The 16765-nt window shown below is 31.8% G+C and overlaps 2 long non-coding RNA genes across 2 annotated transcripts in view; one reads left to right on the top strand and one right to left on the bottom strand.

Moving 5' to 3' along the window:
- Nucleotides 1-16765, top strand: part of LOC149792190 (uncharacterized) — a 109250-nt gene that overhangs the window by 49707 nt on the left and 42778 nt on the right. The window lies entirely within an intron of this gene.
- Nucleotides 6064-16743, bottom strand: LOC149792192 (uncharacterized). The gene is made up of 2 exons (XR_016423519.1): nt 16653-16743; nt 6064-7426 (listed from the first exon to the last, which is right to left on the bottom strand). It is a non-coding gene; the product is annotated as an uncharacterized LOC149792192 (long non-coding RNA).

Consider the following 16765-nt stretch of genomic DNA (forward strand, 5'->3'; position numbering starts at 1 on the left):
AACGTACAATCATTTTTGTCAATTCGTATTATCCATATATGGTCCCATCTGCATATACATCCTATCATTATACTACACGCCAGGCTGCTAACCTTCTTCCTACAGTTGCTTTTGTGTAAACAACGATTTCGTTTCTTAGTAAAATAGTTTAATTCGTCATAAACATTCAAACAGTTTAAGTGTACATGGTATTTTACTTGAAACTTACGCAAATGTTGAAAAAGTAAATACAGTCTGCATTTTCCAGTTGATGTCTTGCGGGATAACAAGATTATATTCACTGATTTTCCATTTCAGGTAGGCATACCCACCTATCTGCTTAAGAGGATTGTTTATTAGGATTTTACTTTTCATTATTTTCTTGATGTATGTATTTATGGTTTTCAGATTGAATATCACATAGCTCGGAAACCCAATTTTTGACAAGAGTTAGTTATAAGAAACATTAAACAACATTTTATACATCAAGATGATTTACTGATAATGCTAGTCAAAAACTTATTCGACTACTGTATTTAACTTTTCAAACAGTCGTGTTAACTGAACCCTTGGTTACTGAGAACTTATGAAGAAATATCACTTCAGGTTAATTAAGTTTCTAATCATTTAAATTCAGTGACAAGATTCAGTTAGTTGGACCATATACATATTTAATGTGTTATTAATTACTTATTTAGCAAACGAAACTGTACATACATAGAAGACAGTGCTATGTCATTTCAAAAAAAAAAACTGGCACTGAAATGTTTATAAATTTATAATTGTATTCTAAATATTTCCATTTGAGAGAAAGAAAAAGGGGCACATATCTCCATGCTACTTACTTACATGTTAGGAAAAAGTATGCTTGCCTATAACAGTCATTTATTCTAATAGTGATAATAGCTTTAAAAGGCTTCTCTTACGTTTCCATCTTACTGATTGTTTTCAATGAAAGCGAAGACGATTTTCCTATCATGTAATTAATCATATATAATCCACCGAAAAACTTTTGTTGAATAAATTTTATAGCAACTTGAATGAATAAATAAAGTTATTTACTAAATTAATCCGAAACTAACCATTTTCTTGTCATTGTTTGCAGGCGAAGGAAAATAATAAATTCACTGAATGCATGCATTCACAAAAAATAAAGAATATGTTCATCCTTTATTCAATCTAAATCGCATATTAACGTGCAATCGAACTTACACTTCTATAAAAATCAACTTGCTGTTTGCTTCAATACGCATAAGAAACTAGTGCTGAAACTTTGTTGAGGGTAGTTTTATAGAGCGTCTCCTGAATATACTTACAGTTAAAAATTTTAATTTGGAATACACATTCACATACTTCATATGATACTGTTGACGATACTTTTGCCATGTCATATGTTTGAAAAGAAGTTGAAATGCCATGTTGCTTTAATGAAGATGTCTATTAAAATTGTCCCTATTCACTTGCATTTTTGGCTTGTTTACAGGAGTGACCGGTCAGAATTTTAAAGATTAATAAACTAATAAGTGATATTTAAAAATATAATGGTATGTATTTGTTTAGTAATAGCTATCAATTTCACTGAGAGTTATTAATATATTTTCTGCGAAGAAATATACATGCCTATGAATTGAATTTATTCCTAAGTCCGATTCCTGAGTATTAGCATTATATGTATTCTTTAGTAGTATTTCGGATTGGTTGCTCTTGTGTCTGTGGCATATGACCTTCGAATTTTAACGAAGATCCATGCTTCAAGTATATCTTACTTAAATCGCTTTATTTTCATAGTATTAGCCCTTGCGATATATATTCTTCCTTTAACAATCGCAGCCTTTCTTTCAAATCATTTTAGTTTTAGAGAGTTTCCAATGTACGCACATTGCTTTCAGTGCAAGAATTAATATATATACACTGAGCATTTTTAAACCACCCACACCATATATATTTAAGACATATTTTCGAGACACTTTATCAGATGTTGCGCTCTGCCAATTAAAAAATATTCGTATAATTGTCTTAGCTTTGGATTTAGATTCAGTTCTTGTAGAAAATTTTGGTTAGAGTGTAAACCAAATGATACACTGCTGGTATCTACAAAGTCTAATTGAAGATGTTACTAGAAAAAGTGTTACAAATGTATTACTCTTTGGAGTGCCTTTCCTTCTACAATTTTTATTATAATGCAAGTCTCGAATTATTAATTGACTCGTCAAATATATTTTCACTGTATCAAAACATGTTTCTGAAAAATCCATTATTATTGTAGCATTGGCCATAAATAACGTTTGCATGATAAATATTTCCCGAAACAAACAATGCGTTAGTAGGCAAACTTGCCTTGTCATATATTTAGAAATAAACTATTCTGATACGTAATTAGTATTTAATGAAATGTTTTTAGCATTAACATACAAATGAAGGATCTAGTTAATTATATTGAGTCCAGATTGGGAAAATAAACGTTTTAATACGCGAAATAAGGATTATTCACCACATTCAACACAACCATGAGTACTAACAGGAAGATGTTTAACAACGTTCAAATGCAACCAAACATACAGTCTTGTGTATCAGTTTTTAATAGAACATGCTTGGCTTTCCTTAATAACCATTAGAAGAATGTTTGATATTATGTTTGCAGTGGTTTTTGAATCCACAGCGTAGTCTATATTCAGTAAATTGACTGGACTCCAATTAAATATATCGGTCAAATCATTTTTTGCTCAGGATATATATGAAGATTACGTAAAGTGCAAAGACTTCAGTTTAGAAACCTTAACTTAAATGCATCTATAAATTACATCTTCAGCACATGGCCAAGTAACTAGTCAAGCTTACAGGTAATGACGTCAGGACCTGGATGTTTAATTATATACATGCGTTTGAATGGTGTAGTGCAATCGTCGACTAATCACGGAGCTACGCACAATCTGATTTCATGCTCAGGATTCTGACTGTCGTTGGTAGATGAAAAGAAATGATGGTTTGTTTTGGACAGAATTATTTACTGCATTACAGATTTTCGTAATATTATATTTCTGTCAACATATATTTATTTTCCGTCATATCGTTAGTGCTGTTTTCACCTTACAATTGTTTATATGCATGATATTGAATTATTTATGGATTTTATCTCCACTCTTATGTTTTCGATATAAGAATAACACCTTTTATTTGTCATATAGTTTTGCTACTTCCTCAATTATGTTGTCAAGCTTACTTTTAATGTCTGTATCGTTTGTGTTATTTTCATGTTCGAATTGTAATAAATATTTTTTTCTCTCCATTGTTTTCTTTCCCATCCAAGTATGTTGTTTCTTACAATCCATATGTAACTCTTTCTTTCCCCAAAAATATTTCTAACAAATTCCAATTTTTCACTGGGGGTCAGCTGCCAGATTTAGTACCATAATGGGTTTCACATTATCTCGTATTGTGCATTCATATCCTTCAGGTGATGAAGATTAACATTCAGTTCAAAGTTTCCTTGTCCATGTTTTTCTTTAAAAAGCTGTAAGTCAAATATAAATACTGAATTGAGAAAGAAAATGCGTGTTGTACATAAACTTCACCACCCCATAGATTACAAATATGTGCCAGGAAAAATATATAAATTCGGTCTTCTTTCAGAGTGTATTTACATTAAGAGGGAACAATCATATGAGTGTTAATATTTCTACTATTAAGATAGTTATTCACAAGATAAAACTAATTATATAAATTAGAAAACCAGAATAAATAAAAGCGTAACAAGGCCATATAGTAGATTGGTAAATGAAACATCATGAAATGACTATTTTGAATAAGGGCCATTTTCTGTCCCCGTTTATATGGGAACAAATTCTTGCAAATATCACAACTCTGTGTCTCATCGTATTATTCAATGTAAAAATCACCATATTCTGCATTAAATATGAATATACATGTCTTGTTCATACTTAAACACGACCTTTGAACATGGGCTGGTATGATAATTTTAAGAGAAAATGATACATTTAAGCAAATTCAAACTAGAAATAAGATCTAAAGTCAAGCTTGCTCAAACAAATCATTTACACTGATTGATTAACTTTTATGAAAAGGGTTGGGTTCTCATCTTAACGTATGTGCGCACGATTGCGCAAATAAAAAAAAACTAAACAATTATTGCATTACGTTGTTTATGTATCATTGTCTTGTTTTCCCTGTTGCATGGTAGCTGCCTACATACCGCTACGCGTGAGAAGTTAGACCCGCATTTTTAGAGTGCGCTTTTTTATTTCCTTCATTATTATATTTTTTTAAAAAAGAAAACATAACTATTCAGATATTTTAAGCACAATGTCATCCATTTGTTTCTCTCTTCCTTCGTTCTTTCTATGTTGCCTTGGAAACACAAGTTTTGGAAGAGGCGCTGAATGGGCATTATGAACTATATGTAAGCAAAGACTACACGGAGTAAACATTAAATGGAAATGTATTTTTACGTTGATAATTGTTTTAAAAGCATGCTCTAAATGACAGGATAGGTACATATATAGTATTTATTTTCTACATAAATAACAGAGCTTTTTCTTCATTGCATCAAGATACCGTTTGCTACGTTTATTTCACTCACTATTACAGTGAAGTTCCGTAAATGAAGTATTTAAATATATCTGTCAATTTTCAGATTTAAATAACAGTTACAACCATCAGCGTATTTTTTCATTAAATTTTGTTATCTGGGTCTTTAGTCGTATATTAACAAGACTAATTCTTTAAATCTAAATCATTAACTGGGAAAACAAAAAAAGGAACGTCTGCAGTTATATAAATCTGCTTGGAGGAAATCCATAATATACAGATTGAAACAACGCAAGCTTAAATAGCTCAAATGGTATAGTATTATTCTGCCAAATGTTACAAAAAGTTCTATTCAAGGAGGTTACATTTTTTCTTCCTTCTTTTTAAAAATTAATATTCATAATATCAACAGCTGTCAATTTAAAGGTTTGAAATAAAATTAGCAACTGCTCAGTTTTAAAACCAACAAAGAATAATGCGCAATTTAAAAATCTTTGTATTTTTATGTCGTGCAAGATAAAACAAAATATCAATATGTTATTCAGCTAAAATGGAAATATACAAGGGTGGCCAATCATGTGTGCATCAGAAAATATTGATTTTGGAACCAGTGTTGTGAAGCGGTTATTCTTATATAATTAGATAGTATAACTTTAATAATTTTATTTATATTCAATTTGTTCATACTGAATTTTGATCGAATCTCGTCTACATGTAACAAAATCGGTTTTAGACTGACATAAACATTTTAAACTTGCTTACTACATCAACGATATTACTAACATTTACTGAAATTAGAAACCATTTCCAAATAGTGAGAACCATGTCCACAGTCGTTATGGAAGCCAAGGAACTGAACTGACGTATGATTGTATTATTTGCATTTGCTTCTACGCCACAATACAGCAATTATATGAGCCTCAATTATTTGCAAATCATTTTATTTTTATGTTCCTAAAGTGTAATATTTGTATGGATATGGTATTGATGTAAAAGGAAACTAGAGGAGAGTGGCCAAATATATTTGCATCATAAAATGATTGTGTTAGAACCAGTGTTGTGAAGCGATTAATATTCCATAGTTATATAGTATAAAATTTTATACAATTTTGTTTGTGCTAAAAAAAGTTTGAGACTTAATGTTTTATCACATTTTCCTAATCACTCCTCCAAATTATGAAAAAGTGTTTTTTGAATGACATCAATTTTTAATTGCCTACCCAATCAATGATTTTTCTAGCAATTACTGCAATTAGAAATTGCATATTTTGTTTCTAAAGAGTGGGAAACATGTCTCAAGGTCAGGATGGAAGCTAACGTAACTGAATTGAAATATGTTCTGTTTATTGCAAAGGATACTTGTATTATTCCTACCCCCTAACTCGCAAAAATAAAAATAAACAAAATGAGTTTGTTCAATATATTAATTTAAATACAGAATATTGATTGCAATCAAATATTTTCGTTATTTCATTAAATGATAACCTCATAACCTTATACCCTTCCTGATAATAACAACATAAAACCATAAATATAATATCATTTACAGACGAAAATCTTTTATTCAAAGGACATCATGATTGAATATAAGTTCCACTAATATAACTACTATTGCTATTAAAAATACTACTACTACTACTACTACTACTACTACTACTACTACTACTAATAATAATAATAATAATAATAATAATAATAATGACATCATTAATACTAATAGGAAGAAAATGTTAATCAACCTATTTTTATAGAAAAAACAAATATGGGGGGAGTTGGCACTAACCATAAAACATATCAAGCATACACTATATTCTGACCAAAAACAATTCTGAAATTAAAATTTTTCGGACGTAACATGGCATAATGGATGACGTAATTATTTCGGATATAAAACAAGAATTATAATTAATGCATAATAACCCGAGTCTTTTCATTTTAGATCCTGTTCATAGAATCAGCTTCAGGATCCATCCCTACAAGAACTGATTATATGGAATTAGCAGGTTCTTTGTATGATTATATACTAAAAATAAATGTCAAAGGTAATGCTTGCAAATATATGAAAAGTACGAAAACAAATAATACTTTATGAGAGTTTATGTGAGATATGGCAAATTGGTGAATGGTCTAAAACACATCACATGCTGCCATAAAAGGTCCACAATCAATTCAACTTCAAATCCCACCAACATCAAGATCTCACATACATTGTGTTGTATGAAAAGATCATATGGGCATCAAAATCATCTTGTTAATGTCCCAATTTGTGCCATAATCCAGCCTTTCCATTTGGAAATCTCCTACTACGCTAATGAATCCCTGTGATCTATCACTGCAGCACTAAAAGTTTGAAAACTTTTCAATAACAGATATTAAATTACATTTACAAGGTAATTAAAACAAAGTCATATCTAAACAATAATGTTCCTTTTTCCTTATCCGATGTCGACTACTTCCACATTTTTTGGTTTGAAAATGAATCAACTCCTGTAACCAAATAAGGTTTATATCCTTGTTCAAGATAATAACTTGCTGAATAAGCACATATTGTACTTCACGATGGATGCATCCACTTGGAAATTGAATGAATCCCCCCAGGATATCAGCTGATTACCTGCGTGACATCACTATAGGCATCTCTCAAGTCAAATATGCTCCAAAATATGAAATGAGCATCTCACAGAGAAGGGGAACAATGTGATTATGTCATGCATTGATTTTCCTGGTCTGTTCATGTAAACATTCATTCTCGCTACTCCAAAAATAAAATCCATTGGCTGTAAATCCAATACAAGGTGAAATATTCCATGGACTCCATCAAAGGATGGTATTGGACATTCCAGGTTGGTGCTCGGTTTGTTGGGTGTTGTGCCCATGTATTCAGTTTGCTATGCTTTCTTGGCTGAAAATATGAATAAATGATGAGTTGACAAAGAAAACATCACTAACTAGTCATTTTCACGATGCATCATCTATTCCATAATGTGAATATGACACTGGAGAACCAAATGAGGAGTTGCTTTTCTCCAATATGACCACTACTTTCATTAGCATTCGTCTGGCTCCTTTTATGATTGTATGACAAAAGATAATTTTGCATAATTTGAATTGTCATCCATATTATGATTATTCCATTGTTATGGCATCTTATTTTTGTGATACTGAGGAAGAAATAATGATAATACATAACAATTGACAGATGAATACCTTGCTGGGCCATCATCGCTGAAATTATTATGGTACCCGACCCCCACTACTAAATGTGAAGTAAAATAAAAAACAAATATCTGAAGCTATAAAAGGCTGGAAAATATCAGTACTGCCCCCATTCCAAATTACAATACTCGTACATGCAGATCGAATGTTCATATATAATTCATTCAATATTTTCATCAGCAAACATTTTTTTTTTCTGGTGCAAATGTTGGGCTGGTGTCCTAAGCACGTGTTTAATGGGTAATCTGGCAATGTACATAACACATTCAAATGAGGACAGAAGGCATGTTTATAAGACATATTCATTCATAATTTGACTTTTTATGTCCATGTTGGCCTGAATAGTTTATTGGTAATGCTTTGTATTCTCTCTGATGACTGTGCGGTCATTGCAAATTATGTATGGCACATCCCAGTGAAGCAAAGAGGAGTCCAAGGTTAAATACACAAAAAACATGGCAATTACAGTAACAGCTGCTCATTGCAATTGTACAAACGGCAGGAGTGTATCACCCCATGGTCATAGTGTGGGTGAATGAGCGGGGACGTTGCAATCATAAGGATTTGCTATTAATGTTGGTTAACTGCTACCGTTAGGTAATATGTGTTTAGTGAGTGCACTTCTTTTATCAGATGCTTCGTCTTCTCTGGCTTGCATATATTTTCATCTTAACACTTCTCTGAACCTAAAGTTATTTAGAAAGCCTTATGGCTTGATATTCGCATGATTTTTGCGTAGAAATACGGACAAGCATGTCGGCCAACATATATAGTAAAAGGTACATAAAATACTTATGCACAAAATTTGCCTTCCAATCCTCCGTCTAATTAAAATAGTCAATATAATAATGTGACTAGCTTTGCTTTAATGGTATGTATGAAAACATATTCATATAAGGTAATTTTAGTCGTTAAAACATTTATATATATATTTGAATTTTCATTGCCCCCAGGCCCCAGATTGAGCCAACACAAAGAATTGAATGAATGCCTACATGTGCATTGGAGGACAGAGAGAGGTTATAGTTATATATTGATAATTTAAACAATGAAAAAGTTGAAAATTCCTTACTTTGACTAGTTCATCCTAGTTTATGTGATGTGATGTGATTTTGATTTTTAACGTAGCTTTAACAATTTTTCAGTCATATCGCTACGATGTCTGCAATGTGGCAGTTTATAGTGATGTCTAGCACTGGGGCATCATGCCGCAGACATGTAGCATGATGTCCCACCCAGTCACATTATCCTGACACCAGGCCGACCAGTCCTAACACTAACCTCTTAATGCTGAACGCCAAGAGAGGCAGCTGTTAGTACCATTTTTTAAGTCTCTGGTATGACTCGGCCGGGGATCGAACCCACGACCTCCCGCATCCGAGGCGGACGCTCTAATCACTAGGCCACCGGAGCGGTCCCTATTTTATGTGCAAACTTGCTCCCAAAAATTTCTTGAAAGTTGCAATCAAGATAAAAATCCCGAATCTTGAACGATGTAAATCACCATCATCGCAGACTCTAAATGCTAGTAAATAGCATTTGCAAAATCAATAATACAATGAATGTGTTTCCATTTGTTCATTATAGGTATATATTCTTTATAAACTTGTACATCATCTCATTTCACAGACAACTGTGTGCAGTCGGTGTAATGCAACACAAACAAATAGACGCAAAAGATATAGAGAGTACAACACCTATAGTCTGTTTCTTCCCTGTATTCTCCACTGCCATTACTTCTAAAACATGTTTCACATTTCTTACAAGTTCATAAAAAGTGCTGATAAAATAGTTTTTTCTTTCTTATTAATGTCCATATTATATCTTTGCGGATGAATATATGGTTTATACATAGATTATATTTTGAATATTGGCTACCTCTAGGGGTGTGAAAGACAATTTATTTATTTTTACTTCTAAACATCGAAACACAGTAGTGTGTGTATTATATAGGCATGATACTATAAGGAGAAAAATACATAAATACATAAAGAACATTTGTCATTTCCAGTGAAAGCAACAAACCCATGTATTAGGCGAAGATAGTACTTTGACACCTTGTAACCATGGCAACGGACACATGAACATAACACTGATGTCAGAAATAAATGTTAATCACCCCATGGGTACAGTATACATAATATAAGGACATTCTGATTGGGCAGAAAATGACCCTTTTTCAACATAGTGCTTTTGGTTAAAATCAATCAGCCTGAATACAGCTGCATTCATGTGTGTCAAGTATACACTTTGCATGTGTTAAACAGTGTTACATGATTAAACATACTTAGATATGAAACATAAAACTAAACCAAATTTACGGTATTTTCGACAAAGGTTAACATTAAAGCAGAACCTTCATAATCTAGCAAATCAGTAATTTTGATCCTGATTGATTGCGTCTATTATGATATAATACATTTGCTTTAGATTAACTCAACTGGATTATGCACTGGATATTCTGGGTAACTAACCTTTCAGTTCTATTATATTTCTCTCTGGTGGCTGTTTTTATACAAATTTAAATACACGTACGTGCAAACATAGATGGTACATGCATACTCCCTAGACCGCACCGGTGGCCTAGTGGTTAGGGCGTCCGCCTCGGAGTTTTATAAATATCTGGTATGACCAGGTCAGGGTTCGAACCTGTGACCTCCTGCTCTAACCACTTAGGCAACCCAAAACATAATATAACCATGAAGAAAACATTTGTAATGATATTTAATTTAAATGCAAATTTAAAGTCCTATAATAAAGACAACACTAAATTTTATTTTATATTCTGGAGGTAGTATGACGAATAGCTGTAATAATCTTACTATATCATATTTTTAAATGACAAAATGAATATTAGACTGTTACAATGGAAATATAGTAATGTTACTACGCATGTTTTGGGATTAACACTGTAGTATAATTACTACATCCGGTTTCACACATACAAAAAATCAGCATTACAATGTCATGTGGAAATAGGGTAATGTTATTTTATGGGTTTTATGATAAACAATTCAGTATTATTACTGCATCAGGTTAGGGAGACCAAAAAATGAATGCTTGGAAATAGGGTAACGTTACTACATGTGTCTGGGGGATGAGCTATGTAGTATTCTTATTACATCATGTTTTGGAACTCACAATATCAGTGCCTGGAAATAGAGTAATGTTCCTATGTGGGTTTGGAGGATAGCTATGTAGCATTGTTATTGTATCAGGTTTTGGAGATCACCAATTCAGTGCTTGAAAATAGGTTAATCTTGCTACATGGGTTTGTGGAATGCTCTGTAGTATTATTACTACACCAGGTTTTGAAGGTCACAAATCAGTTTCTTGAACTTGGATAATGTTACTACATGGGTTTGGGGGATATCAGGAGTTCTATGTAGTATTGTTACTACATGAGTTGTAATATTGTTACTACATCAAAAATATGTGCCGGGAGATTGTATGATGTTACTACATGGGTTGTAATTAACCATGTATTATTCTTTGTAGTAAAGTTCCCTTAACAAGGATAAGCAAGCAATTTTATTTTGTATTCTGGACTATATAATGTCCCATGTTGATATAGCCATCCATTTCACAATATTAGACATAACAACATTTGCAAGATAACCATCACTGCTGTCATAGTGAAGGCCAATTTGTATCATAGTCATTTAAGACCAGCTATACACTATAAGAACTCTCCTGATGAAAATCTCATGTAAAATGACTTTCCCTTTAATAGTGGAAACAACAAGATTTTCGAGTTGGCCATATTAGCTGTCAGATCGACGCCATTTTTGAATAAAGGACCAATTAAATTGTATAAGAAGTTATCCAGTAAAAGAGAGGTAGTGATAAGATCGCACACTAAAAACACCATGCTGACACGATTATTCAACCAGGAAATTAAAATTAGTAATACGATGTTTAAAACTGGCCACAGTGATGGCCATAATGAATGTCCAGATTGCACCATTTTCATTCAGGACCAACTAGACATTATAGCAAGTCTATTAGTGAACATACATAGTTAATATGAGAATGCTATCATGAAAGATAACGATAACTAAATGTGCCAGTTGATATACGAACATTATAATTTTATTTCGGAGAAACATAAGTCTCCTGCATGCAAAAAACAAATAAATATGGCTTCTCTCCAAAAGGTGTAGTGATAACAGTATTTTAAAGATGGCCGTTGTAGCTGCATGCTGGATATCAGATCAGCATATATTAAGAAGTCGTTCAGCAAAACCCCGTGAATATATTACATTTGCAGTCTTGGACGGAGATCATAGAACTATGAATTTGAAACAAAATATTATTACAAACAGTTTAAATAAACCGATTTGACAAAGTAAACTGTGAAATGCAGAATTAATAAGACACTTTCTAACATTTAGGACAGATTAATACTGACAACATTATGTGCCTTGGATCATTAAGCTATATGCATGATGTACCTAGTTTAGCATCAAGAAGCATGACTATGATACTGTACTAAGTTTACCCATCAAGTTACATGAATATGCATGCTGTATCAAGTTTACACAAGTAAAACGACTATTCATGATATACCAAGTTTACCCATTACGTTACATGACTATGCATGATATACCTTCTCTACTCAGTATGATACATGACTATGCAAGCTGTGCCTAGTTTACCCAATATGCTACATGACTATGCATGTTGAACATTGTCTACACATTCAGTTACAAGACCATGCTTGATCTTCCTAGCTTGCTGCAGATTTCCTCATTTTGAAGCCTCATTCTACTGAGAGTTAGATGAGGACACCTTTAAATGTGTCAGACATGATAAAATATGCCTGTAACTTAAATTCTAAAGAATAAGAAATACATCTGAAAAATGGAAACAACCAGTGATGTAGGAAATGGAAGATAAACAACAGTATAAACAAATGAAGGAAATTAACTGCATTTTCATGTATTATTTTGACCTGCTTATCTTCATGTATTTATTTATTCTTATATATTTAAGTATAAAATTCAATTGAAGTTGTTTAAAAAATTTAGTCGAGTATTAATTGCCTGTTTCATTAAAGTAAAGTATATATGTGTGTGTGTCTGTGTGTGTGTGTGTGTGCGAGTGTGTGTGTGATAGAAAAACATATATAAGGCCACATATATGATTAACAAACCTATCTCTGTAATCCTAGCCTTAACTCTAACCTCATAACATACCTCTAACTTCTTGTAGCATTTTACGTGTTTTAGGTTAGACAAAAATTGCAATAAGGTAAACTTTAAAGTAAGTAATATGTTTTAAATAAGTGATTTGTGTTTACAATTTCATCGTTAATCAATCTGTTCCTGATTTTGGGCTGACATGTTTTTGATATTCTAGTCTAATCTTCATTGTAAAGGGCAGTGGTAAAATTCAGTATGTCAAGGAAGAACAAATACATGGCTGGCTATGTGCCAAGAGGTTCAATACAGGATTAACTGTATTGCTTCACACAAAACTCAGGCATTCTAAGAATGAACTAAACCCTCTTATCTAACTTTAGTGCTGTCAACAAAGCATTAGCACAAGGAGGAAAAGTGATTCAATCATATTATTTCATTATAAACACAGGATGAATACAGAGGATATTTTAAACATCCTTTATTCATGTGTATCAGCTTATAACATTTGTAAAATGTAGAAATACATGTGACTGTATATATATATATATATATATATATATATATATATATATATATATATATATATATATATATATATATATATATATATATATATATATATTATCTTCCTTTACGTCTCTTTCCTACTGTTTTTAACTTATGATGCAGTCTTGTGCAATGGCGTGCAATTATGTCCTATCCTATTTTGAGCCTCACATACATTTTATAAGAATGTTCTATTTATATATTAAGTGATTCAACTAGGAAGTTTTAGTTACCAACCGAAATTAAGTGTCATACTGGAAGTGGTCTACAGAGATCGGTGAGATGGGGGTTGACTAGCTATGAAAATTCATTCCCAAAATTACAGATTGTCATTAATTTTGAATTTTGAAAGCTACATATACTACAAAATTGTCTCGATTGAAATATACAATGCACTAAAATCTGAAATACATAAATAAAGTGTTATTTATCAATGTGTAGGCTATATTGATTTTGACAACACCCCTTAATCCCTGGTGAATGACAAGTTACATGATGTTGTATGGTGAACATAATTCACAGCAGGTATCTTCCTAATTCTTGTGACCCTTTATATTTAGAGTAAAGTCAAGGCAACTTAAATGTGAGACATATTTGAATGCCATTTACATATATGACTTTTGTTAAAAACAGAAAGGATCTGTATTTAGTTGAAATATGTTTAGTTTGTTCAGTAATAATTTTCCTTTCCTTGTAGGCTATAATGTAAGTTAGATGATGATGTCAGATTGCGATATAAGATGGACATATTTCTACAAGGAGAGATATATGACGCTCTATTCCATTGAATCACACATGAGTGAAGAAAAATGTATTTCCCTATGCATTTTTCAGATAAATACAATTAGAAACTACTTGAACTTAGTTAAAGATGTTTAGTTTGTTAGCACTAATTTAACATTTCCTTTACAGGCCTATTGTGCTATACGTTGCAGTCTTGATATGTGGGAATGAGATATAAATGTTAATTCAGACATGTGCTACACCAATAAATATATTATTATATCTATCTAAGCAGACCCCGTGTTAGAGCATACTTGTAATTCGTTTCAAACTTGTAGTATTTCATGCTAGGTTTGAAATTGCAATATGACAGAAATTAGAGTAAGATAAACATTGTAAATAACTGATTTGGTGTTTTCAAATTTCTTCATAGATTAAACTGGTCCTAATCGTGCCCTGACACATATTTAATATTTGGGTCAAAATTTCCTTGTAAAGAAAAGAGGTAAAATCCAATATTATTTTATGTAGCTGAACATGTCAATTGTTACGACAAGGAATAAATAATATATGGGTAGTTACGTGACCAAACGCTGAACTCAAGATGGTTAATTTAAAATGTATACTGAATTGAGCTTTGAAATAAATAATTTTTCAGTGGTATCATTTTAAAGTGATAAAGTTTGCATATAGACTAATGTAAGACACCTGCGAATGCCAAATTCTTGATTTTGACAACGACACTTAAATCAGCCTAACTCGCATTATACAGCCAAGAATTCCCAGATTTTCTAAGTTTGCACTATCTGGTCTAAACCAGCAATACATATCCAGCATTTCTTCATCTGCATCAAATCATAACACTTGTAAAATGCAGAAATACAAGTGACTGAAGATGATGATTATATAATTTAATTATTTCTGTCTTTCCTAATCTTGCTATTATCCACCATTGTGCACCATGATGATTGACCCTATTTGCAGCCTCTCATAAATTTTCCAAGTATTATGTTTAAATATTAAATGACAAAACAAGGAAGTGTTAGTTAGCTACCGAACTTAAGCATCATGCTGACAGTGGTTTACAGAGATCGGCGAGATGGGGAATGACTACAAATACAACCTCGTTTCCGAAATTCCTGACTTAATTGATTGTTGGAGTTTTTAAAATTGAAATATATTATAAATATAATGGATCGAAATATACAATCAATTCAAATGTGAAATACAAAATGAATGTGCTGCTTATTCATATATATATATATATATATATATATATATATATATATATATATATATATATATATATATATATATATATATATATATTGAAAAAACTCCTTAGTCCCTGTGGAATGACGAGTTTCTCGACAAAAAAGCATGTTCTACCCAGTTTACTCCTGTTATCTTCCTTGTTTTTATTTCATGTGGCAGACATGATACAGTATGTATGGAATTTAGGTTTTAAGAATAATGAAAAGTTGGGCAAATATATCAGGGGTGAGAATAAGTGATGATAAAACAGATGAAAATACAGAAAATGTACTGGCAATTCAAATAAATTTATTAGACACATCTTCTCATTAAATACTCCCGTTTTGTATATTTAAGTCCATTTTGCAACATTCGCAAATCAACGTTTATAACACTTCAGAATGTATTATATTGATAGCACACAAGTGCAGAAGCATTTGATGATCATTTTCGACTGTCACATTTATCATAATTAAGACAAAACATCCTTGTAAAGGCCAAGGGTATATCAAAATATCAAAACAGATTCCCATTCAGATGAATAAAAGTCATTTGTTACAACATGGAATAAATATTCTCAAGTGCCCAAAGGCAAAATTGGAGTTCGTCCTTTACTCTGAATCTCAGGCTTTGTCAAAACTTAATTCTTCTGTGATACCGTTTAAAAAGTAATAAGTTAGTAGATACACCATATATCACTATTCCATGTATACATATTAGCAACCTTGGTATTCAATAATAAAGTGAAGTTTAAAACTAAGAAATCTGAGAATGACAAATACTTGATTTTGACAAGTACAATATAAGCTACCTGAATTATGATATCAAGTCAACAAGTATTAGTTGTTCAAAGTATACGGTACAGAGTGCATACTCCATGATTACGTGTCCCTCTTATGTAACCCTTGTGCTCTCAACAAAGTGTTATTACAGGGGAAGTAGTGCTGATTTTGGGTAACGTGATATACTGTTGAGTGACGCAAATTATGAGACATAGGTCATACGGTGTGTATACATAGAATGCAGTCGTATTTACTGGTTTGATAAAACTGGCAATGATGAAAACCATAAGACAGAGGACATGACTCACAGTCATGTAAATGCTGCTCATTCCGATGAATGTCAAGGGTCATTTATACATTTATTTATTTATAAACAAAATACTACTTATCTTTTCAATGATTACATATTAAGTTAAGCAACATTAAATTAAAATCTATTATAAAATTAATCATATCAACATACCTGGTATAAATGCAATTATATGTGGAGGTAATCTCTGGGTATATCTTCGGGTTGATTCGGGTTCTAGAGATTTACGAACGAGAAAGTAATTGTATGAAAAGTTCAAGGCAAAA

The sequence above is a fragment of the Sinohyriopsis cumingii genome, chromosome 9 (assembly GCF_028554795.1).
Source record: "Sinohyriopsis cumingii isolate HCF-2022 chromosome 9, ASM2855479v2, whole genome shotgun sequence".
Taxonomy (NCBI): Eukaryota; Metazoa; Mollusca; class Bivalvia; order Unionida; family Unionidae; genus Sinohyriopsis; species Sinohyriopsis cumingii.